Raw genomic sequence first — 27,675 nt, 5'->3', positions numbered from 1 at the left:
AGGTCCAAGTCGGTTTGAGTAGTACATATGTTGTAGATTAGTCTTTTTCTATTGAGGTACAGTTTAGATAGTCTGAGAAAGAAGTTTATATTCTTTTCGAAGTTCTTTTCGTTTAAGTCCAGCATGAAGATTCCACGTGAGATGTTTGTCGATCAATTGTGAATTTGTATTGTTAAAACGGAAATATTGTTTTTTTTCCAAGTAGATTAAGATACTTTCATATCTTCAGGTTTAGTCAATCCATAGATTTTACTGTTCTATCGGTTGAACAAAACCCCTTTCTTTTAGAACAATATTTTTTTTCTTATTTTACAGTCTAAAGAAATACCGTCATTTATCTTTTCAAATTTCAGAAATCACCGTTCTTACGTATTTTAACAAGAAAGAACGTACTAAATCGGCCTTACTTTCGTAACGTAAAACAATATTGCAATTAGCAGGGCCAAACGTCAGTCAATCAACCTAGCCCCAAAGTCCCGTCTGTCAGAAAACTGGAAGCTCTGTTCTTCGGTGTTTTCCCAGCCGAATCACCCCGGCAAGACCGTTATAATGAGCTAATTAATAGTACCCCAGACTAGATCCCGGTCTGAGCCTAGGTTGCTGACAATGGGGTTGCCCTAGGCTCCACCCCTGCTGTCGAGGGGAGGCCTGGGAGACGGTTGCCTATTTGAATTTCAAAGCTGTACCGGCAGACGCGAGTTGTGACGTATCAAGCAGGGTGGTGCAAAATGGCGGAACGCTGTTAGAAAACAAATCTTAATCTGATAATCCATTTTTACCAGGCGCGACAAATAATAATTTTTCTCTAGCCGGAATCAATCATTCCAACAACCCAACAGTTTACAGCTATTTCTATGAAGTAAATGAAATTTTACTTTCAACGATATAGCAAAAAAATCAAATGTTTTGTTTAATATTAAACAGTACAAAAAATTTACATTTGAGAAATTTGCTCATGACAGAGCAAGCACGAAAGATGAAAAGCCGAGACGCGTCCGACAGACCAAGTCTGTAGTTCTTTAGACGTTAGTTTCAGTATTTTTTTTTTCCTATTTGTATTAAACGACAAATTTTGATTTTTTGATAATTATTTTCGGAAAAAAAGAACTTTTCACATAAAAAAATAGATTTTCTCCTTTACCAATGAATGTTTTTATTAAAATGTGTGGTGTTTAGTGACCATTAATTAATGTTTATTTGGAGAAATTGAGATGCGGTCTAGGGTGATATGGGGTTAGAAAAACATTTTCTTTATCGTGCCAACGTTTCGATCTTTATTGAGATCATCTTCAGAGGCTGGGATTTGTAAACAGTGTTTAAATTATACAAATACATGTACGATCTGAAAATATGAATTTATACAATGAGAGAAATATCAGACTCAATCAAAGGATTTGTTCTCACTCAAAATTCAGAAAACAAACACTTTGAGTACGATAAAGAAAATGTTTTCTAAAAACACATCACACCAGACCGCATCTCACGATCTCTGTATAAACAATAACTAATGGTCACTAAACACCACACATTTCTGTAAATTATGTACACGTATTGGCATAAACTTGGCTTAAGTAAATAAATAGTATTAGCGGTATAAATAAAACTTTTGAGGAGTTTTTGGTACTTAATCTTTAAGCGAATATCTACCTATCTTGGCAAAAATAAATACGTTCATCACGATAAAATACATGAATCGAAGATTTTATTAAATCATTCCTTCCATGACAGACACATTTGGATGTTCATACTTTGATTGAGTCTAAAATTTTTAGCATTGTATAAATTCATTTTTTTTCACATCCTACATTTTATTTGTAAAATTTAAACCATGTTTATAAATCCAAGGTCCTGAAGATGATCTCGATAAAGATCGAAATGTTGGTACGATAAAGAAAATGTTTTTCTAAACCTACGTCACACCAGGCCGCACCTCACGATCTCCAAATAATTTTTATTTAAATTTAGGTCCTTTTTAAAATCTACGTTAAATTGTAAATAATCTGATAATAAATGGCAAAATAAAATCTTATAATTCATATAGTGTTAGTTTCATGAAGCAATAAAAACCAACATCTTTTTTTTTCGAAATAAATAAATAAAAAAATTTCGAAGTATTATTGTTTTTCCGTATGTAACAAATATTAATTTGATCGTCACAATTTCAAGACATTTACAAAAGTTCCGTGTTTCACAATTGGCAATTTGGCTGTTAGTGAATGGCAGAAAACAACAAATAACTTTTCTTTGCCCTGAAATAATTAAAACGAAAATGTTATATTGAGAGATTTCTTCATGAGATCTGCAGGGTAATGAAGCAGTTTGTTCATTTCTGGATCTGTATTATCAATATAGATAGTAAATTCATTTATTAGTATGATTGAAATGAATTATTATGGACTTTAAAACAAAACGTTTTCGTGGTCTGCGATCTATTCCTGTTAAAAAATTTAAATTAACTCAAGAAAATAGACATTAGAAATTTAAAAAATAGATACATCTTTGTCATAATTTATAGTACAGTAGACCTTTAAACGTGTGACATTAAAACACCAACAGCGAATAAAAACTTATTAAAGCTGGAAATTTTTTCCCTTGTCACCAATCCTTGTGTTCAAGATCACAAAACTCAAAACACCACAGGCTAATACTGTTTTGGTGTAGAACACGTATAAAGTGGGACAGCCAGGCATCGGGGAATCCTTTGATAACTCGACAATGTTTGATTGCAAGTTTTATCTGAGGGCAGTCACCTCCGAGCATGAGTCCTACCGCCGACACAGCACTGTCTAGGACAGATAAACAGCCTCCGTTGTTATGATAATCGTACATATTTAATTTCAGAATACATATGTCCTATGAATATATGTTGTTCCGATAAGTGTCGAGATATTAAAACGTTTAATGGTAGCCAACACAGCGGGTTCAACGATCTCACGCTTTACAGAAATTTACTACGATAAGGATTATTGATCTACGATAGTATAAGTAAAATATTTTCATTAAATCATTAACATTTACTTTGTGAATTTGAACTTATTGGTCCTGTTAATATAATAAACATTTCACATAAAATTTAAAAAAAGGACGTACATACGTTTTTCCACAGCACAGTAGACCCTCCAACCCTGCACTGAATGAGTTTTAATTCACAATGATTCCGTATCTTTGGCTGTATACAATAGTAATAATTTAAGTTTTAACATAATTTATTTTACACTCAATATTTACTGTGGAAAGTGATTTAAAATAATTCAGTGAATTAGTAAGTAAAGTCCATAAAGTTATTACATTTTAATATTTAATCTGCCAAACTGTGGCAGGTTAAGAAAGAAGTCGGTCCCTGGTCCACGGACAACGGTTCGAAAAGGGAAAAGGCCATACTTACAAGACTACGTATAGGTCATACAAGAATAACGCAAGGGCACCTTCTGGCCGGAAAGGTACCGCATAGGTGCCCGTTATGCAAGGATAGAATGACGGTCGAGCACCTCTTCAACTGTAGAAGGCTTGATGTATATAGACAATATTTTGGTATATCTTTGCGTAGGCACGGCAGCGGGCACAGGTCGCCGTTACGGTACCTCAGGGCTATAGGGATTTTTAAATATATATAGTTTTGTTATGTGTGTCGTCTGGAGAGTAAAAGTAAGTTCTTAGCGAGAGTGGAAAGGGTTCAACTCGACCCCGCCCCGAGGAATATCGAGTACTCTGGGGGAGTAAATGTGACCAGACTTATATGTTTCTATCGAGTGTTTGGTTTGTGTTAATTTATTGTAATGAATATAATTTATTAGCGTGAAAGAAAGGGTTGCTTATAACCCCGTCCCGAGGAATATCGAATACTCTGGGGTGAGTGTATGAAGCCTGGAGAGTAAAAGTAATTTATTAGCGTAAAAGAAAGGGTTGAGTATAACTCCGCCCCGAGGACTATCGAGTACTCTGGGGAGTGAATGTGACCAGATATCTATGTTTGTGGTGATGTATTGTATGTTTTGTTTCTATTCTGTACACGACAACCTGAGGTACAAACGAGAAATTAGCAATCTAGGAAATCAACGTAGTATATATTTGAAATCAGAGAGTCAGTAACCGGATCAAGACGCACAAATGGCTGCAGTTTAAAACCAAATACGCGCGAAAGAAGAGAAAAAGAAGGATGACCTCAATTGTTTGCCGACCCATAAACTTACTATTTTATAATTATTTTATATTTAATATTGTTCAATATCTATTGCGTTAATGAAATTGCTGAAAATCGTGTGGTGTTTCTGTACTAGGCATTGAATTGTTGTTGGCTTGACATCTTATAATGTACAATTACTTTTAAACTTTACTTTTATATAAATGACTAAGATTAATGATAGATAGATTAATGTCTTTATTGATTTTTCATATAATATACAATTATACTTAGATTACGCTTTGTCCATGACCGTTAGCGGAGTTGTTGCTTACGTAAACTCATAATTTACTTAAAATGTAAACAATTGAATTTTTCAAAAGAGTAATTTAGTGAGAGATCAATCCAGCAGTCATCTTATTCTTCTATAATTGAATAAATTGTATAATTATTACTCTTTTTACTCGATTTAGAAAAAATACACAAATCCATATCATAAATATTACAAGGGAAGTTGAAAAGGAAACATGCAAATAAATATTACACTGAGAACCAAAAAGAGTGGCCACCTTCAATATTTTTAAATATCTTTTTAGACAATCCTCCGTTGATTATCTTTCAGCAATATTCGGTCCATATGAAAAGATTGGAAGTAAATAAAACAGAGATAAAATATCCCACTTATGTTTACAATAGTCAATCTCTTCTTTGTTGGTTTTTCTGTTCTAGTAGTTTGATTTGACGTTGTACTATTTTTACGTTTCAAATTTGTTTGAGTGGTGGTTTTAAGTGATACAGATTCTTCTAGAATCAAAGCATTATCCGAAGATGGAAGAAGAGAAGAGTATGTGGCCAGGGTGCTTGACATTCCCACAACTACTGTCCGAAGAGCCTTTCATAGTACCAAAGTCCTGGAGGTTATTCAAGAAGGTATGGATCAAGTCGCCATCGTGTCAAATCGTTTTATTGTTTCGAATTAACTGAGTAGTTTTACACCCTATAAGTTGAAATTCAATTCTTTATAAATTCAAAGCTCTTGAATTTTCAAAGGCTCCGAGGCTTTACAATTTTTACAAAAAGGAACATAAACATCTAACAAACAAGTAATAAATATAACAGGTGCTTTCTTATAATACTCGTAGGATATATGATTAGTACAAGATGCTTTATGTTTGTTTTTTCAATTTTTCAAAACAATTCTTAATGTATCCAGAGTAAAATATGCAATTTATCATTTACCATTAAGGGTTCAACAAACTTAATTTTTGCAGCTAATAATGAGGGATTTAAAATGTTCACTCCAGTTCTCAACATGTACTGTTCCACCCACCATAGATCTAGCCTTTTAAAAGTTTATTCCTAATTCCCCAAGTTATCTTCTTTTTTACAAGTAAGAATAAACAATCGAATGCATAATTTTTTCTTCCCAATGGCAGGTCTCTTTGTATTACGTTTATTCGAATTACTTTTTTTGTTCTGATATAAAATCATATACCATATAAAATTATAATAAAGATATATTATTCTATATCAATTCTATATTAATGTTTATATTTTTTAGTTTAGTTTAAAATTTTTACCTTTTTTGGGAGAAAAATTATACAGTTTAGCTCAGGCTCAGTTCAGCTTCAAAATTTCAAATGCTGGCCTATACATCATGACAGATCATTTTTACGGACTTTGTACGCTGGGAACAATGGAGCAATCGGATTTTAAATTGGTCAAAAATGAGTTATGACAAAAACTTAAAAAAACGCAGTTCGTTTGTTTCCTTGTTAATTCCGATAATTTCCTTCTTCATTAAAGTAAACATTAATTTATTGTCTTTATTGTTTACATTCTGTCATTGTTTGTCCACTCGCATTATGAGAGAAAATCTTAATTTTTGGAAGTAAATAAATTGTACAATAGTACATTTCGTTACATTCAGTATTCAATTCGGAAAGACCCGAAGAGCACATTTTCCGATCAACAGCGAGTTGATATGTACGACTGCTTTATTGATAGTGATGGCATTGCTCGTCGTGCAGTCGAGTTGTACTCCCAGATATTTCCTGGTCGCCCCAGAGTAAACCAGAAAATGTATATCCGTGTTGCTCACAATATGGAGGAGATACGAATCACTGCTGTTCCATCACTAAAAAACCGGTAGTGTAATTTCTACGAGGAGGACATTTTACTGTATGTTCGCAATAATCCGAATTCCTCTCTCAGATATGTTGGAAGGGTTTTAGGTTTGTCAAAAAATAAAATTAGTAATGTACTTCGGATTTACAGTTTGAAGCATTACCACAAACTAAACAGTTGGAAATTTTGAACGTGGACAGAGGAAATTCCAAGAATTTCGTATTCTTGTCATCATCAGGTAGATCACAGTATCAACATTTGGTGTTGATTCTTTGGAATAAATCAATTGGGCCTTATTCCTATGAAAATAATTTAAATGGTGCTCGGTTCGTCAATTTTTCAGGGGGTTTTACCAGCACTATTAGAAGATGTTCCTCTGCAACAACGACAAAGAATGATTCTCCAGCTTGATGGATGCCCCTCACACAATTGTTTGCAGGTGAGACATTTGAATAGTCACTTCCGGGATGGGTAGATAGGACCTCATGGCCCGATCTGTTGGCCTTCCTGGTCATACTATTTAAATCCACTTTAAAACAGTGTCTACGCCAACCATAACCCCGCAAAATCAGTTGAAGAATTGCGGCAAAGGATAGAAAATGCTTGTCAATCCATCTCCCCTGACTCGATCGCTCTGAGCACCGGTGAAGAGTGGTTAAAAAGAGTACATTTTTGCAACTTTACGCAAGGCAGGCGAATATGAAATGTGATTAATAAATATCAAACCAAATGACTTAGAATTTTAGCTCTAGAAATGACAGACAGATATCTGCAGGTCTGAAAGAAGTGAGCAAACTCCCTGAAAGTGATAGGCATCTTCCCGCGCATTATGGTCACAGAGAGGGCAGAAGCTAGACTTTGTGTTTATAAATAAATGGCATAATCTTAACTAAGGGAACAATTATTGGAATTAAGAACGAAACAGTCTTAATGCGTTTATCCAAACTTTTTTTCCATAACTTGTCATTTCTTTGACCAATTTAAAATCCGTTTCAATTATTGTTTTCAGCGTAAAAATTATTTAAAACGGTAAGGTCGTATTTGAAATTTTGAAGTTGAACTGGATCTGAGATAGCCTGTATAATTTTTCTCCAAAAAAGGTAAAAATTTGAAACTACACTAAAAAATATTAAACACTTATTTTTTGTCTTTTTGGTGGACGTCATTGGTTCAAGTGAAATTAAACCGGGCCATCTAAAAAGAACACCCTGAATATCATACAATCTTTCACTTGTATTCACATTTTCGTTGCATAGAATTTCTTGTAAAAATTAAAAATAGGATTGGTTTGTCTTGTATTCGTAATTATGTCATTAAGAACATCTATTAGGATTCGTGGTCTGATTGACCTAATAAATTGTTTTCAATTAATTAATATTTAATTAAGGTTTTGGTTGAGATAAAAAAGTCAGTGTCACAAGCGGGATTCGAACCCACGACCTTCGGCTCAACACGCCGCTGCTCCAACCACTTGAGATTCGATCCTTTCGGACACTAACTTCCCATCTCAACCTCGCCTTTTGAATTTTCCCTCCTTTTTGCCATTTTTTCAAATGTGTAGTCTATTTGATTCTCGGCGACAAATGAAATGGCCACTTAGAGCTTACTAGCTAACTTAGAGCTAGCTAAGTACACTTTATTTTTGCTAACTACTCTTACGTTTCGTAGTCCGATTTACCAAACAAATTGTTTTCAATTAATTCATATTATATTTAATTATGGTTTTGGTTGAGATAAAAAGATATGTCATTAAGATCAAAGTGTAGTACCTTTTCTTCTCGTAGGGAGTCCAGTAGATTAAACGGATTTTGGAGAGAGAAAAGTGTAAAGGTTAAAATAGGCATATTCTTGCCAAGCAAATATTAATGGAATTGTGAGGTATTTTGGTTGGGGCGTGTGGTGACGTACCTGCAGTTCGTTTGTCTCATTCATTTTGACTCATTATGGTCTGCTGGTCCTGGCTGGTTTTGGTCTTGTAGTTTTTCGATTAATGCAGGCTAGGTGACGTACCTGCAGTTCGTTTGTCTCATTCATTTTGACTCATTATGGTCTGCTGGTCCTGGCTGGTTTTGGTCTTGTAGTTTTTCGATTAATGCAGGCTAGTATGTCGAGAACGATCTGCTGGAAACAGCTGGAACGAGCTGCTGGAAGAATTCTGATAAAAGTTCAAATTGTTAAAGAAAAAAGTTTCTTTTTTATTTGTTAATCAGATTTGGTCAAAAATTGTGTATATTTCTGTGACCCAAGATGATAAACAATGAAGGTGCTTGTAATTAGAAACTAAATTAGCGAATACTCTGCCTTTTAGAATCATATCAATTAGTTGTCTTGAATTATCTTGGTGCAATACTTGTATCAAAATTGCGTGAACAAGTTGGGTTAACAGATTATCTGTTTTATTTTTATTTGAGAATCATGGAATTTACTTATTGGTCCAAGACCATGTTTGATTTAATCGCCAGTTCCTGATGACATCGAATCCTGTCCAAGGCCCACTGAATCACTCCCTTGCCGGTTCCTCGTTTTCCGAGAATGAAATTCTCATTTGCATGGAATTCTTTCCGTCCCGTTGTGTTCGGCTGGAAAAAAATACCTAATCGAGAATCCAGCTGTCTTGTTAACTATTAAAAAGGCCTTTACTATTTCCGCCGGAGTCGGCCGAGGTGAACTTCCCAAAGGGCCGTCAACGGAAAATTACTATTCAGATGCTCAACTATTCATATTGTATATTACAAAAAAAAGCCTTATAGATTTCCGGCTTTCTTTTTTGACAAAGAGCCAAACATGATTTTTTCATTTTGATAAAAAAAATAATATATATACTTTATAGGTATATCCAAAATTATCCTTATCAAACGTTAGTCTAAAAGTCTTTGAAAAGGACGATTAACTCGCATTTTTATAGCGTAAAGTTTGGAAAAATAAAACAACAAATACTTTCAACAGTGTCGAGGCAAAAATTCCTTTTTGACCATTGGTTTTTAAATTTTCAAAGAATACGTGATAAAATAAAAAATTTAAATATTTTCTATCATGCATCCCAAATTAAAAAACTTTCAGGATTTGACCTTATTATCTATTTAAACGATGTTCTACAAGTGATTGTTCAGATTTTATAGTTTCCATTTAAAACATTAACGTCATAAATGAATTTCCTTTAGGCCTGTTCACACTTATATATATATACGTGAAGCTAAAATTTCACAGTAAACAAAGAAAGTTGACTTCTCTGTTTTTTAATGATCGGCATGCAATTTTGTATAAAATAAAAAATCAGGGCTTCTATGATAATGAAAACTATCAACTTATTTCTCACTGGGACATCAGCTTCCAATGCTGGAGTCAAACAAGAAGCTCTTCTGAGTTCAATACTATTTTCGCTGTACATCAATGACTTGAAAAAAAACGGTGGGGATATGCAATTAGGAAAATACAAAATTAAATTTTTAGCATAGACAGACGACAGTTAAGCTAATCAAGTAAGGATTCAACCCTCTATCAGCCTACTAAATATATCAAATTTAAAGCTAAACCTGATTCTTAAAATTCTAATTGTCAAAAAAATGTGAAAAATCAATAGTTATCACAAATTAATACAAAAAATTTAGTCGTAACCATCTTTTTCAAAAAACATTTTCCTACTTTTCTCGCGTAATAATTCTCCAGCCAAGTCGTATGTTATGGGATATATTATTATTATTATATATAAAGTATATTTAGAAAAGAAAACAAAATATTACATTTTTTTTACAAAATAATAAAATATCACTTGTAATGGCATGATCTAGTCGTCTGCCAGTTGACCCTTACATATTTACATTCAAATAAAACTTAAATTAACATACAAATTATAAACTTAACATAAAATTATCTCTGCAGCGCATCTATAATATATCTATACAGACTAAACCAATCTTTCCCATTTAAAAGTTCTATATACTCACGGAATGTCAAACGACATCTGTGGAACCAAATTAACCTAATGTTCTCCAATGTTGGACAAACTGCCAAAAAATGAAACAAATCTTCCACCGTTTTTAGTTTACATATATAGCATGCTTGGTCTCTTTCCTCCAGCCAAGGCTTAAAATTTATATATAATAATTGACCTCTCGCGCGAAAAACAACCTTGATCAAATTCCAGTTGTATTCCTTATACAAGTAATTGTTTTCTCCAAGATCGAAGTTCAATTTCTTCTATATTAAATGGTATGTAGAACATTGCACTTTTCTTAAACATTCTTCTTTATGATGAGTTTCTACTGCCTGCAATAATTGTACTGCCCAAATTTTGAAATCTTTCGCATCTGTAAAATTTATACGAGAACTACATTCAGTCCGGAAGACAACACTTCCAATTCTTTAAACCAAAAAATGTTTTTTTTTTATTATCTCCTGAGCAAGAAGGTTGGGCAAACGATCTTGTTTCAGACCCAAAACCCGCTGTATATAATTTAAATGACTCCTCAACGTATACATAAACAAGGTCTAAAGCCTAATTCCAAATAAAGAAAATAACTTGGTGTATAATAGGGAGCGCCATACAACTTCTTAATAAAAAAACAAAGAAGTTTTTCTACCACTTCATGGTAGCCCCATACTTGTGACGCATAACACATCACAGCCCTAGAGTTATGGAATATAACTCACCTCACGGCGTCCTCTGCAGTTGTGAATAAACAAACACATACACAAAAGCAAGATAAACAGAAGAGCCTTACTTGATGATAAGCCCCTACATTGTTACTACCCCAGAGTACTCGATATTCCTCGAGGTGATTAGGGATAGCCCCACCATTCAAGCAAATAAATGCATTCGTTCCAATGCATAACACCATACAAATGAAGGTACAAATATCTGTACAATATACAAATACCATTTTTAAGAAAGCATCTCACAATCAAAGAAAGATCAATGTCATCTGACCCGAGATTATCAATAACAACATCAAGCCTCAATTAAAAATAAAACTTTTTATGTCAACAATTCAGGCTAATCAAACCACATTAGTTGCCATAGCACGTAGATATGGTGAAATAACAAATTAGAGGAGATTGAACTGATCCTCAGATTCTTCATAAAATATAATATTGGCTCCACCCAGAACCGTAAGTGCATTTATCAGCCTCGAATTTAATTTGTGACTACTACACGTGTATGTAACCAAATTTCGTTGTTCAGCATCTCCAGGGTCTTAGCCCTACATATTTTCACATATCCAAAAATTACTACCAAAACAGACATAGGCTGGTTCAGTCATTTAAAATAATAAATGGATGAACGAATTGAAATAAGTTTATACAATTTAAAGTACGAAAATTAGGAAATATATATATATACTAAACAAAAGGCTCTTCTACGCTAGAACGACTTAACTTTTTCAGTTTCATTATTGATGGCAATGGAAATTTCTTATTTGATTTTAGAAATATTGCGCATTACTTTGCCAAATATTTGAATAATTTATTGGTTTTTTGATACTTTTCATTGTATATTGATACCCACATCGTACATAATCATCAGCGTATTTATGCAATGAAAATGTATACCGCCAAAATAGAAAACAGAAAATTTTGTGAGTGGTAAAGCTTCATTTGGCCATGTGTCTACGCAAGCTTGTTAATAATCAAATAATAAATTTTCTAAGTATCAAAAAATATATTACGTTACAACTAGTGCAGGCTTAAAATATAATATAATCCTGAAAGATGCAAGTAAGAATAATGATTTACATACAGGCATATTTTAAAATATTGGTTTACGCCTAACAACTGGGAAACATTCACCGCTCGACAGTTGTATGTTTTCAATGTATGCGTGTGTAAATGCCTGATTGTGCGCCCAGAAGATTGGGCAATAGTTCCCTGAAGGCCTACGTTTTAATAGATCATGTGGTCAACGCATATGTTTTCGCTAGTTGAAGAAGGAAAAACTGTATTGTGGCACATATCATCGCCAACAAAAATCAAGTAGGGAAAAAAGTTTGTAGGGTTGTTATGAGAAATATGTCCATTTAAAAACAGACTTGTTTCAACATAGTGAAACTTTCCTTCTATCGTTGCTGTTTCGGATTAGAGCATCGATCGTGATCACCTCACCAGTCATTGTCCGACCTTTCTTCCTGTCTTTGACGACCTTGGTCTACGAAAGGGGTGTACGTGCAAGGGGTCCCGGACCGGTCCGGTAGGTGCAAGGTGCAGAAAACTTAACGTTCGTACTTCGGGGGAGAGACCGGCCGGCCTTGTCTAGGTCGGCAGAAGATCGAATTCTCTTCTCTTCGTACAAATGGCAGTCGTAGTTTTTTCTTTCTTTTTTTTTTTTTTTCTTTCGCCATCAAAAGCGTACATGGTGTATATTTTGTTATCATCGTTGATTGCAGCTCGAGTGGCCAGATAGGCTATCTACGACTAACTTCTTCACTGAGCGGTTTGGCATTGGTGTTTAAACCAGATTGCCCTTCTTTTGTGCAAGGGGGAGGGGCCTTAAAGCTATAACTTGCAAAACTTATCTGCACAGATACGTCCAGCTCTAATATAGTTAGTTACGTTTCATGTGTTATCCCTGCATCCCCTAAAATTCGTAACTATTTGACTTAAAACAAATAAACCCGAGGATGAATTTACTATTAAAACTAAAAATGAAATGGTAAATGCACCTTGCTACCTTTGTTTAGGTGTGTGTGTTTTATGAGTATGGTGTGTGTGTGTGTGTGATAACGAATGATTGAACGTGAGGAAGAGGAAACACGCCATCAAAATTCAAACATCATCACTGTTCAATACAGTTATCAATTTTTCTTCAAAATCCATCGTTAACCCTGAAACTGGAGAGGATATCTTCAACTTCGACTAATACATAATACCAGTAATTGTAAGAACTTTCTGTAGACTGCGGGGTGATGAACTTGTAATTTGGCCGATACGATCATCCTTGTCTGCCTATTTTCTCTGTTTTGTTCGCCAGACGCGTTTTGGCATATTTTTTTCACTTTAACATTAATTCCCAAATGGCCGATTCATTCATTGCAAGACGTTTGTAATCTGACCGTCGAGAAATAAGTGATGTCTGTTTAATGTTGATTATTTCTTTGAAATGGACGTCATTTCTCTGACTGCTGGTACATATGCAAGTTAACATTTGAGCCGACTAGATTAGGATAGTCGTTTTTTTTTCTTTTTTTCCAAATGACAATAGTTCTATCAAACAATTCGATTTATATTAGTACATTTGAACACACACATGTAGAATCATTCCCCTTTAATGATTACAGTCTTTTAAAAATTGTTGTTATTACACAAAATGGAAAGCAATTTATCTTTCAAACCGAGTGAGTAAGAAATGCTTCTTATATATATTTTTTGGGGCAAAAACAGCGTCGTTAGGCGGACTAAAATGGTCGGTAAGACCAAATTACAGTTTCATCACGTAGATCTCGCAAAGATTAGTTAAAATTTTGTATGTCGAAATTCAAATTGAAACAAATTGCTTTCAGTTTGCCATCCTTAATTCTGCATGATTTAATTTACTATTTTATACCTCAAACAATTGTGCCTGTGATAGAAATATGTACGTAAAACCATTAAGTTCGGTAAAATGATTTTTTTACCATTGACATAAAAACAATGTATAGAGGCGTCGGTGGCCGCAAAGGTTTAGGCGTTGACATGGCGCTCATCACTGTAAGGTAAAGGTATCGGGTTCGAATCCAGCAGCCCTTCATTCGAACCCGACATACTTACAAATGTTGTTTTTTTTTTCAAAAACACTGCCACCCCGAGGGTTGATATGACCTCTGCTGTTGCAAACCCTCGTAAAAAAATAAAATAAAAAAGATTATTTTATATTTAAACTGTTTCAATTTTATTTTCAATACTGTACAAAACTTGAATTACGGATCAATATTGGATGTGTGTGAGGGTTATCAGTGTAAGATCAGTACATCGTCCATATTATGATAAAAATTACTTTTTTCCTTATTATTATCTAGTTTTGACAATCACCATTTTCAGAACATATTAGGACTGTCCAGAAAAATATTTTTTACCGTGTCGTGTAATTTTATTTTATTTTCCTTTGTTCTACTTTACGGTGTAGGTTTTTTCAATTAAGCACTAATTATTATACAAGCAATCTAGGCGTACCTTGTAATTACACTTAATGTTTTACAATGAACCAAGTTATACAAATGCTTATTACTTGTTTATCAAATATCTCTTTTCAGTTGTCTTAAATTAATACATAATTCAATTATGTGTAAAATGTGTATGTATTAGTTGAAAACGTAAAAGAAGAAAATTACTTTATATTAATTTTTACAAATTTAGTACATATTAGAATTGTCTTCGTTTGTTAAATTTAATTTCTTTCATTTTATTCCAAATGTATGTGAGTTTATTATTCTAAAAGTACAAGATAAAAAATATTTTTTTAATTTTCTAAATACTTACATTTTTTTTTAATTTAATGCTGTACATCTTGTAAATTTTGTGTACTATATGTATGTGCGAAGAAATGTTGCCATGCCAGGAAAAGTAATTAATTTTTACAAATATAATAAATGTATCTAACTTAAGTAAGTATAAGCGGCGCAACTAAATTATTATAAAGACTTTTATTGGGTTGTCCGGAAAATAATGCAGGATTTTGGTATTAAACAAAAAAAAAGAAACTAGTTACTTTAAAGCAATGTTCTTTAATCAAAATANCATACAAATGAGTAATCCTGTAAACGTAAACAGAATATTTTATATAGATTTTTTTTAATGAAAACTTAAAATCCTGCATTATTTTCCGGACAACCCAATATATGCTAAACTATATAAAAGCATATAGCAAGGCTGCTTGGAAATATATGAGTACATGTTTTACATTTTTTATACATGTTACATTGTGAATGGACGGTCGACTAACAAAAAAAATGTTCCTTTATGTTTTCTTTCCATAAAAATTATTCAACGGAATCCAAAAGTAAAAATAATTAATTACCATCCTTTAAAAAAGAGTCGAAGTGATTATTCTAATCTCTTTGTCTCTAGTAATTTCAAATAATATCAAACTAGTCAGTTTTTTCTTTTGTGTTATATATGTTAAATAAGTGAAAATTGGATTTTTTTTATAGTCAGACAATAATACGCTAAAACCATCAAAACCTCTTTTAATTTTATTCCCATTTATATTTATTACTTTATTACTACATTTATAATTATTTTTTTGTTATATTTATCATTATTTATTCCCAGGCTTTGAACAAAGCTTATAAAAGCGAATAATGGTTCGCCAGAATAAAATTTAAAAATATTTCTAAATAATCCAATTTCTTAGTTATTTTCGGATTAAATTTAAAATAGATAAATTGTCAATTAATGATTGAGCTCTGTTGTTTTGTGATTGAACAGTTCGCGGCCGGATTTGTTGACGGATAATCAGAACAGAAAATATTATGTGAAATCCGACGAACAAGTAAATATAATTGTTATAACAGTTACAACACAACTGAAAAATAAAACAACGTACAACAAAGTAAAACTTGGGCGAGAATGGCGAATTCAGAGGGGGTGAGAAGCCACCCTTCCTTTTTTTCTCGTTGTTCTCGGAGCGTGCTAGCAAAATGGCACCCAGTGTGAATGAGTAATGGCCGAAAGCCATTTATGTACCTCTCTTCAATAGAAAATAGCTTTTTAACTTGAATTTTTACAGTCGCATTTAAATCAACTGTTATTGTTAATATGTAAAAATAACAATACAATTGTTATGCCTATTGTCTGACCTGAATTATCAAAACTTATAAAATTTTGAAATACCTGCTTTGGAATGATTAATACCGAATCAAAATATATACGGGCGACCTGAAAACCCAAATAGCCACAATTTGTGCAGCTGCTCGGTAAATGTTGTCAGAAAGGACTTCTTTTTTCCCCAACCGCTTTCGAACCAATCTTCCTTCCAGTATGTGCGTTTGATTGACCAATTGGAAAGCAATAATATACATGGTGTCATTTTTAGATGGCCCGACTGAATTTCTCTTGAACCGCTTTTATGACGCTATAAAAAAAAAAACATGTTTAATTTTTTTAGTCCAGTTTCAAATTTTAACCTTTCTTTTGGAGAAAAATTATACGGTGTACCTCAGGCCCAGTTCAAGTTAACGGTCACTAAACACCACACATTTATGGCAAAAAGTTTGAACAAATTGAAAAACGCATTTCGATTTGTTTCGTTATTAATACCAATAATTGTTGCTTCAGCTATGATTATGCCGTTTTATTTATAAACGCAAAGTTAGCTCTTTCCTCTATGTGACGGTAACGCGCGAGAAGATGCGAATCAATTTCTGAGATTTTGCTCACAACTTTCAGACCTGCAGGTATAATATGAAGTATTTCATTTCTAGAGCTGAAATTCCCAATTAAAAATCTCCTTCATCACTAATACCTTTTGCTCGGCACGCCTGGAGAATTAGATACGAGTGGCTTCTTGATATGCAATGAATGTCAATTCTAGGATCTTAATTTATGCTTTGTCTGATGTACTGTACATTTTGAATCTTACAATTTTTCCATATTTCCATTATCTGTCGTTCCTGCTTCTTATAAATTATTCATTTATTTATTTTTTGTTATAATATATCCATAATTGCAAGCTTTATTATGTAATTATCTCAGCAGACGCTCCTAACCGTGCTTACACTTTGTACCATTTGTTGTATCTTAGTAAAGAATTCTTATCATTCTATTCAAGCATTGGATATTTTTGTGTCTAATAAGTATTATTTCTATTATTGTAGGAATGTCCACTCAGTGGTTTTGAAGCGTTTCCTCACTGGATAAAATTATTTACATCGCCGGATGTTTCACATCCACACCCGCATTTTACGTTCCATAATAAGGTGATGGGTAGGAAGTAAGTTGCAAAATAAATTTTCAATTTAGTTCCTACCCATCTTAAACAATTGAGTGTATAGATAATGTGTGGTGATTAGTGACCGTTAGTCGATATTTATTTAGAAATCGTGAGATGAGGTCTGGTGTGATGTAGGTTTCAGAAAAACATTTTCTTTATCGTGCCAACGTTTCGATCTTTATTGAGGTCATCTTCAGGGCTCAAAGTGTTTGTATTCTGTGTAATTGTGCCATTCTTGCGTGTCGTGTCGAGAGTGCCACTGGGTGTTATTACACAGAAGACAAACACTTTGAGCCCTGAAGATGACCTCAATAAAGATCGAAACGTTGGCAAGATAAAGAAAATGTTTTTCTGAAACCTATATCACACCCGACCGCATCTCACGATTTCTAAATATATAGATAATTGTAATTTGGTCGCGTTACCGATAATTTGGGTCTACTTATCTTCGCTATGTTGGTTTGACTGTAGACACGTTTTGTAATTTTGCGTTTTGTGTTATTTAACAAACGTTATTAGTTTAACAAACGTTCTGTGCTATTTTTGAGTCAGGTTTCTAAAAGTCATGAGTGGTGAGTATATCGAAGTTGTTATTAAGCTGTTAGTTTAGCTTATCGCAGTCTTTGATGAATTAATTATAGTTTTTTTTAAAGTTTTTTTTTGTGATTTTCGGAGCTTTCTATTTATTCCTTTTTTACTAATAGGGTTGTTAGTTATGTTATTCATTTTCAGTGTTTGGTGTATGTTTGTATACTTCCAGATTTTCCAACGAGTCCATTTTTTCCAAACCTTTTGTCATAACTTCGACATTTTTTGACGAATTTAAAATCCGATATCAGAATTGTTTTCAGCATAAAAAAACCGTTAAAATGATTTGTCAGGATGTAAAGGGTCATATTTGAAATTTTAAAGTGGATCTGGGCCTGAGGTACATGTATCCTCAAAAGGGCAAACATTTGAAACTAGATTAAAAAATAGTAAACACATTTTTTTTTCTTTTTGATAGTGTAATTGGTTGAAGAGAAATTATGACGGGTCATCTAAAAAAGGACACCCTGTATATAAATATATACATATTTTTAATAAGTATATATTGATAGTACTGATGAACGAGGATATATTCGTCGTTAGTTGGATAGCTTGACAAAAGAACTGACTGTTATCGTAACTTATTAGTTTCATCTCTGTAAGTCTTTTAATAGAAAAATAAATTTTATGTCCTAGGCTGATCGAAATATATTTAAAACATTACAAGCCAACTCAACCAGTTTAAATTGAAAATTTGTCGCTAAGATTATACCGGGAGAGACGGAACAGCGGAAAGTTAGCCCCCACAATGCAAAAACCAGCCTGAGGGCAGTTTCCAGGTGGCGGGGTGCAGATGTTGTAGGCCTTTGGCCGGCGTAGAAGAGGGTTGACACCCTCTGTTACCTGTACCAGGTAATAGAAGAGGAGGGTGGGCCAAGGCCGAGGAGAAAAAAATCTTCTCCAGCCGGGAAATAGGTCTTGTGTTCGTCCAAGCATGAACTAATTTTATAGTTTCTATATGAAGAACTAAATAGGTTCAGTTCACTCATATAGCTGATAGGAAACAGCTATAAAAATAATAACACATACAAGCGTCATAAAATTGAAAAACAATCAACTTTCTTGGAAAAAATCTTTTTATATTAATAAAATAATCATAAAAAAACTTTAGACCGGAAATCATTGTTTTTTGTTGATAGAATATGGAAATATTTTACGTTTTTATCATAAACATCTACTGCTTCAGTTGGTTTCATATACAGTTCCTGATCCGAACTAAAATCGACCGAAAGGTCGACGAAAAATATAAATTTTGTTGATTTCTTTCCAAAAAAGCCTCAACCCTTTTTATTTTAACCTCCACAGCGCCATAAAACGATAGCACACGCTTTCTTACGGAAGGCAAGGATATTAAGCCGGTGCATCACAAAAATGTTTTCTTCTGAGAGGAAAAATTGGCCAAACACTCGAAGAGGAAAATGAAATTATGCTGATTTCCTTCCAAAAGAGGATTCAGGATTTGTTTGTTTTTTTATAATCTAACTTCCAAAAAAATTGTCATCAACGGCTGATACATACCTACCTAACCTCTTAACGATTGAAATGACGGGCGTATAGCAAAAACCAGTTCTGATGGGACTGAAAATTGGCCGAAAGTTCCAGTAAGAAAATGAAATTTTGTTGATTTCTTTCCAAACGAGGCTTCAATCCTTTTTCTGCTCTGATCTCTAAGTATTCTCATCAAACGTTATATATACAGCCTCAGAACGATTAAAATGGCGGGTGCATCACAATAACAGGTTCAGATATAGGCTGAAAATTAGCCAAAAACTCGAGGAAGAAAATGAAATTGTTTTTCCAAAAAAGACCTCAACTCCTAATATTCTACTTTAACTAGAATTTAAGAAAAAATGAACAATTTTCGCCGGATTATAAAAATGTCTCATTTCTCTGTGAGAAAATTACAAAATATAAAAAAACCTTAGACATGAAATCGTTATTTTATGTTGGCAGAATGTTGCAACATGTGCATTTTCAACATTAACACAAAAAAACATCTTTAAATAATTCAAACTTCAAACCAAATACGATATTAATTCTTCCTATCGTACATCCAGGATATGAAAATATCGAATCAAAATTCCGGAAAATTGCCAATCCTTTAAATTTATTATTTAAAATAAAACTCTATTCGGACTGTGTCACACTGATTCGTTTTCTCACGCCTTTCACCCCTTTGTGAACTTTACACATGCGTGCACAACACTACAAAATTTATGATTGAACTCAAAAGCCACAAAGAGCACAGAATGGTTTATCAATGCGATAAAAGGCCCCAGAGGCTGACAAATATAATCAGCCAACCGCATCGCGTTTTAATTCCACAGGAAACTGGATAAAAGGACAGACGCCAACAATCGTCACTGGAGGCGTCAGGCCGAAACGCGTCCGACATTAGTTCAAAAAAGTCGGATCAGATAATAAACATCAACATATTAGGAGATTTTATTTTGTATGTTTAAGTAATAACAAAACATCCACTGTTGGATTAATTAACAGCATTTATTACCAAACTATTATTGTTCGTTATTTAAACGTTAATGCAGCACTGTGTCCAAGTGTTAAACTCATCGAAGTAGACCAATCAGGTATGATCGATATTGATCAAACTTTGGGAAACGTTAGTTTTCACACTTCAATATCCGTTTGTAAGTCAACATATTGATAAAAGTCAGTGGCCTATTTTTCATTAAATTACAGTTTATTTATTAGAAAAACAACAAAACAATTTTAAAATTTGAAACGGTCATTTAGGTAATTAACAAAAAAAAAACAGAATTTGATACGTTTCATTTAAATTTGGCAGTAGTAAACAAATACTTTAACAGAAGAAACTAAAAATTAATTAGGTTTAACATTTATATTAGGACGCAATGTATTCGGATTGTTCAATAATTAAGATAATATTTTGCAGTCATATTCTTTTAGGAACTAACAGTAAGACACAAGGTAAAATCGAACAGCTAAACCCTTTAGCTTAGGAACACAATGTATTAAGTCGGTGGCCGTAACGGTTAAGGCGTTCATCATTGTAAGGTAAAGGTCCCGGGTTCGAATCCAGCAGGCCTTCATTCAAACCCAACAGACTGACAAATGGGCTCTATCAAAAACGCCCCCATTATAATCTCGTAGTTCAAATATCCTAGAAAAAAAGTTCTTTGGTTTAGCTTTTTATCGATATCCATGTCGTAATGTAAAACGGGACGAGTTTCTATTATCTCTTGTAGATACTAGTCGATGCATGCTACCAACAAATCGTTTATGAGTGTATATANTATATATATATATATATCGATAAAACCGAAAGATATCGATGAAATCAAGTTTTTCAAACGCTGCCAGGTCCATGATTTAATATCGTTCTGAAAGGAATCAGAAAACTAGAATTGGATCTTGATGTAATACACCAGTATCAACTAAATGTAAGGTACCTCAGGGTACAGTTTTATGTCCTACCTTTTCCCTATTTACATTAACGATTTATTAAAACTGAACATTGTTGGGAAAATCTTTAGTTACGTTGATGGCGCTACTATTATTTATTAAGTAAAAAAATTAAATGAAATTACTAATTCCATTGATAAAGAATTTTTGTATATAAAAGATTGGCTTCATCAAAATTCTTTGGTTTTAACTTTAGAAAAACTAATGTCATATCCTTTTCATTTAAAAAAATAAAAAACATACCGTGTTAAACAAACATAAAATTATTTTACATACTTGCAGAAATATTTTAAAATTTTTCTAACAATCAAACTTTATTTTTCAGATCAAAACAATATATGTAAAGAGAAATATAAAACGTTTTTATAAATTTCGAATACTTAGAAGCATTTTACATTTAACTACGCTAAAAGCAGTTTATTTTGCTTTAGCACAATCCATATTATGTTATAGGATTATTGTGTAGGATAATAGTAATGTGTGGTGATTAGTAACCATTAATCGATAATTATTCAGAAATCGTGAGATGCGGTCTGGTCATCGACGATTTCTGAATAATTAAGTAATAGTAAGTAATACTTAGTAATAATTAGTATTACGCGCCCTAAAAGTTACTCAAAATTTTCTAATAAAAATAATTTTCAAATAAACCGTGAGTATGCAACACAAACGTACCATACAAAGAATTTAAGGTTTTAAATTTAAAACAATTATTTTAAAAATGTTCATATCTTCGTATGTTTAAATATTAATTATTTCATAAATCCTTAAACTTATGTCACACAAGATTAAACCATTGCCATGATTTACCAAAAATAAATACAACTAAATACTATAATTTTCTTATAACAGGGTTTTACAAATATAAATAATTTTCTTATAAATATATTTATGAAAATAGAATTAATATCAGTAATTTCAGAAGTTTAATCAGTTACAAAAAGTATACATTCATACATTCTTAACTCAAAAGGTGAAGTTTCTCAGTATTTTTTTTCTAAATTAATATTATTTTTTGTTTGTTTTATCATAATAAAAGCCATGATTAATTTTGCAACTCCTTCTATATACAGTAAGTATTTATCCTTATGGAAAGCAGGCTGTAATGGAACAATAATAAATTACTATGGGTTTTTTTGTATTTTGTTTTATTATTCGACTTCGAATCCAAAAAATGGTATTATCTTTTGTATTTTCCATTAAGGTGAAATAAAGATTTATTATTTTTTATTATTAAACGATATTTATGGTTTCGGCATTTGACCTTTTCAGAAAAAATGCAAAATATCGAATCTGATAGACAAAACTAGCAAGAATATGGGAGTCCATTACGATCTGAGTCATTCAGAAGATTCGTATTTTCCTCTCCAACTTAAATTAGGATATGGCTTAATATGCTAGCATAAGGCAAAAAATAAATAATTTAATTAAATATCAACTTTTCTCCCGCATTATAAATTAGCTTTTATGAGGGTGATATAACCAACGAAATTTCGGCATTCAAAAGACCATCACCCGTTTTTCTTAAGTCCTTTTGTCTTAGTTTAGCTTTGATTTCAGATTCCAACTTTCTTTGTTTTCAAATCAAGTTAACATTAACTTTCTTAATTAAAATGTGTAGCAACTTGTTTTGCTTTTTGAAAAAGACTGAATCCATTTAAAAAGAACACATTTCAACTTACAAGTTTTAGCAGTACTTAATATGCTGATTGGGTCAGTTTAGAATTGAAGCGATCCGATAAAGTTTGATGATTCGGACGAATGGCCCAACCTAACTGCTTTATGATTATTTTGATGGAAAGGCATTCACAAAGCATCGTCGTAAGAGCATCTGTTAAGAACAAACGGGTTAATTATTCGGAAATCGTGAGATGGGGTCTGGTGTGATGAAAGTTTCAGAAAAACATTTTCTTTATCGTGCCAACGTTTCGATCTTTATTGAGATCATCTTCAGGGCCTGGGATTTACAAACAGTACATGTATTTGTTAAATTTAAACCTTGTTTGTAAATCCCAGGCCCTGAAGATGATCTCAATAAAGATCGAAACGTTGGCACGATAAAGAAAATGTTTTTCTGAAACCTACATCACACCAGACCCCATCTCACGATTTTCGAATAATCATCGACTAACGGTCACTAATCACCACACATTTCTAAACGTTTTAATTACGATCTTTCAACCGGTAGACGTCCCGATCAGTTGTAAACAACCCTCCCTTTTCTTTTTCAACTCGAAAGAAAAGTGAAATAAATTTTGGAAACGATGAAATAATAAAACGGATCGTCGGTTCTTCAGGCGAAGGAGCGAGGAGGTGAAGAGTGGGGTTGTTTGTCAACAAGGCACAGATGCAAACTTTTTATTACCGTTTCCTGCTTTCCAAAATCGCTACTTAAGCCCGAACGCGAACCTTAATACATGAGGACTAAATGATTTATGAAGTACATATTTTATACTGAAGGAAATTATATTTGCTATAAAGCAGATAAATTGTCTGTTTATTTTGAGAAAAATATTTTTAAATATGTAATACATTTTATTTTCACTTAAATTACTTTGTACCCTTTGAGGCACATTTTGGTTTACATTGTAATGATATCAATGCATAAAATGTTAGGATAGTCTAACTTTTTTTGGTCTTGTTACAAAGTTTCAACGAGACCTGAACGAAAACAACAGGTCTAGTCTTTCAACACTTACATAGATCGGCTTAAATGCATACTGAGGAACAAGCTTCAAAGCTCTCTAAGCCTACTAGACTGTCTTTGTACTTCACGTTTTTTTTTTTTTTTTTTTTTTTATCGGAATTGGGTATAATTTCACAACAAAAATCGGTTTAAAAGAAAAGCGATGAAAGTTGAATGGATCCTACTTTTAATGTCAGATTAGCTAAGCATCTAAACGCTTCCGCCAGCTTTCAAATCGTTCTATTGTGTCAAGGTATATTCCGTAAAAAGTGATAACGTGACGTAATGAAGGAAATACAAATTTAACGAAAATCGTAAGTAGTTTGTTCGTTTCTTGTCTGCCTCTACTCGTTTTTGGCCTACTCTTTAAATTTGTTGAAACTGTTGACCGAGAAACGCTCAGATGGGCGACTGAAGAAGGCGAGAAGACCGAAACAACGAGTTTGGCAGAAACGATCATAGACAGTCAAACTATATGTTCATCACCCAAAAAATAAATCTCGCAAAAATTATCTGCATAATTTTTTCAACTGCTGAAAATCTAAATTTCAATCTAATTCGATCATAAGAATCTTTAGGAAAAGGTCTACATAAACTCAATTAGTAACTCCCCGGTTATAATGAAATAAAAATGAGGAAAACACAATTGTTGCTTTTTTGGCACAAAACTACCAAGTTTAGCTAACTGAAAACATCTGTAAAAACCAACCATCCCTGCTAATTTCACAATATTGAAATACTCACACTCAACACGACACGCAAGAATGGCACAATTACACAGAAGACAAACACTTTGAGCCCTGAAGATGATCTCAATAAAAGATCGAAACGTTGGCACGATAAAGAAAATGTTTTTCTGAACGTACATCACACCTGACCGCATCTCACGATATCTGAATGAATACTAAAATACTGTAGATGTTTGTTTCCGTGACATCTTCGATTAGATCCTCCTTTAATTTAGTAGTTACCCATAATTTTGGTCCGCCTTTCCTCGTTGCCTGAGTCTGTCAGACGTGTTTTGGCTCCTCGCATTCCTCAGTGTTCAATTTGTTTTTTCTCAAATTAATTAAGAATTTTTACATCATAATTGTCTTAAATCATAATGGCCTGAACCATCATTAAAATGTTAGACTTACAAATAAATTATTTTAAAAAAAGAGAGACATTCACCCAGCGAAAATAAGAAACAAACTTTGTAACGACAAAATTATAGTTCATTACACAAAGAAATCTCATCAATTAGATCATCAGGTCCAACATACTACCGGAAATTAAAATTCTACTTCTCTGAATTGTCTTCAAGAGCAAATTGATTATTTTTAGACGAACATCGACGTCTTTCTACTCCATTTTTGTTTACTTTTAGAAAAATCGGCATGAAACAATGTAAATGTTATAATTTGAATATATTTATTGAGTAATATATGAGAAATACATCTACCATCTCAATTCGACCTACCAAAAAATGTATCGAAACCACATTCGGAAGCGATGCTTTATTCTTTTTGGTTTTCTATACTTTATGTTATATCTTGAATTGTAGAACGTTGAATACATATAGTAGTTGTAGAGAGAGTAGAGCGAGAGAGAGAGAGAGAGAGAGAGAGAGNTGTGTGTGTGTGTGTGTGTGTGTGTGTGTGTGTGTGTGTGTGTGTGTGTGTGTGTGTGTGTGTGTGTGTGTGTGTACTACATAATAAACCATATTTTCTCTGTAGTTCTTTATTATTATTATTTGGTTGATCGAGTTGATGATACAAAGCATTTGACCTGCCCGAAGAAATGCTGTTAACTTCGTTATTTTGGCGTAGAAAATGTTTGAAATTCGTCACTTTTTAAAATTATATTTATATTATAGAAGACGTAGAAATAATATTTAGTTGTTCGCATTAAAAATTATGTTTGGGCAGATGGAAACATACCTTAGGACATTGTGATGAATGTTTTGGAGAATGATCCTGGTCAAAGTATTGCCTTAACAATAACAATGTTATTTGCCGTGTTTATGAAATTCGCTACTTTTTATGTTATATTCACACAATAAAAGACATATAAACTTTGTGTATATAAAATTATGTTAGGGCAGATGAAAACATCTGTACGTTATAACGTCAGTCTTTTTATTGATCCTGGCCGAAGTTACGTCATTAACTCTTTTATTTGAATGTGGTTTCATTGAAAATGTACTTTTGTCTAATTTAACTTGACTCAGTTGAATAAGAAGAAATAATCCTTGGGTTTATTATGTTAAAATCACGGTTGAACTGATTGGAAAATGCAGTTTTGTCGTTTCCTGCCATTTTGGTTTGTCAGGAACGTTTCATTGGTGGATTAAAGAAGCTAAAACTCGTTCAACAAACAAAAATAGCGAGTATATGCAGACCAAAATGGTCGAAAACGATAAAACTACAGGGTCTTCTCGCAGACCCAGAGAGAAAATCACTATTTTGGAATTTTGAAGCTGAGAGCAAGTTATAGCCGGGTTGATTACTCCCAAATTCCCATTGGATTTTTTTTGCACTCCAGAATTTTGTAAATTAGAGGGGGCGATACAGTTAAAATTAACCCTGTTTATGTAATTTTTCACCCATGGCCTCACAGCAGAAAGAAAACAACAAAACTCGCCTTGTTTTCTATTTTATCCACCTTCGGATAATGTCAACAATCTGTTTGTTGTTGTTCCTGTTCGGAAAAATTTGGACTGCCGGAGGCCTGTGAATGGGCCGGGATGCCACAGATCTGGATCGCAAGCGTGAGAAATACCCCACTAGATAGCGCCCAAGAAAAAAAACACATGTCCACCGGAAGTCGAACCTTGAATAGGAATGTTATGCTTTCGAAATTCATCCTGACGGTCAAAAGCCGAAGTGGCTTTCGAATTTTCCCCAGAGGGGCGGCGAAATTCGACTCCCTCCTTGACACGTAGCCGCCCCTGACTGGGTCGTCGCAGGCAGGTGGCACATCGGTTTTGCAGAACATCTTGAGCCCATTATAAAAAATTGCCCAACCTTTTGGGCACGTGACCCGAGTGATTATTTATAAATTGGGAGGAATTATCCCTTTTTTTATATTTCCTTCGGGCTAAGTTGAAACCCCTCATTACAAACTATTAATTACAAAAACTATTTCCTATGGGAACTCGTGATCTGATGAAACCGTGTTAGTTGAACGAGAAAAATCGTATAGCTATACCAATAAAAACTGATACATTTAATAATCTATACAATTTTTTACGAAATCATTGCGCAAGATCATTAACAAATTTAACATTAAAGTTGACATGCATTTCTTCCACATAAATCTTTGCAGTTACATTAGACTTGAAAGACCAATTTCTAACTTCTTTAAATATCTTTGGAATATTTTCATGCAAACGGTATAATTTTATAAATCCGAGGTTCAAATAGAACGTTGATGGTATCGCAAGTTCGTTATCAGTAGCTGTTCAAGACGATAGCGTTTATTCATGACAGAATCATTCCAACCCTTTTGGTTGATTCAGGTGGTGAAACATTCCATCATTTCCGACAGAAGAGGCGTAATTCATCAACGATTATTACGCAGTTAGTAGATCTCCCATTGATGTATAGACATTAAGCTAACGAAAATATTTTAATAGACATAAATAAGTATAACCACGATATTTTAAAATAATTGTATTTTCCGTCAAATACTTCAATTTCTGTGTTCATAGTTAATCCAATAATACAAAGTAGAATTCGAACGGACAGAACTACAAAAATCCTAGGTCAGTCTTTTTTTTACGTTCGGATCCTAGAAAGATGGTTCCTCCCCTCGCCTCGTGGCGAC

General features: G+C 33.2%; 1 protein-coding gene across 2 annotated transcripts in view; it reads left to right on the top strand.

Moving 5' to 3' along the window:
- The window catches only part of LOC106661231 (protein lin-28 homolog), a 43,654-nt gene that overhangs the window by 11,098 nt on the left and 4,881 nt on the right, over nucleotides 1-27,675 (top strand). The window lies entirely within an intron of this gene.

The sequence above is a fragment of the Cimex lectularius genome, unplaced genomic scaffold, assembly GCF_000648675.2.
Source record: "Cimex lectularius strain Harlan isolate CLEC.00 unplaced genomic scaffold, Clec_2.1 scaffold75, whole genome shotgun sequence".
NCBI classification, from domain to species: domain Eukaryota; kingdom Metazoa; phylum Arthropoda; class Insecta; order Hemiptera; family Cimicidae; genus Cimex; species Cimex lectularius.
This window is presented reverse-complemented; position numbering and strand designations above follow the sequence as displayed.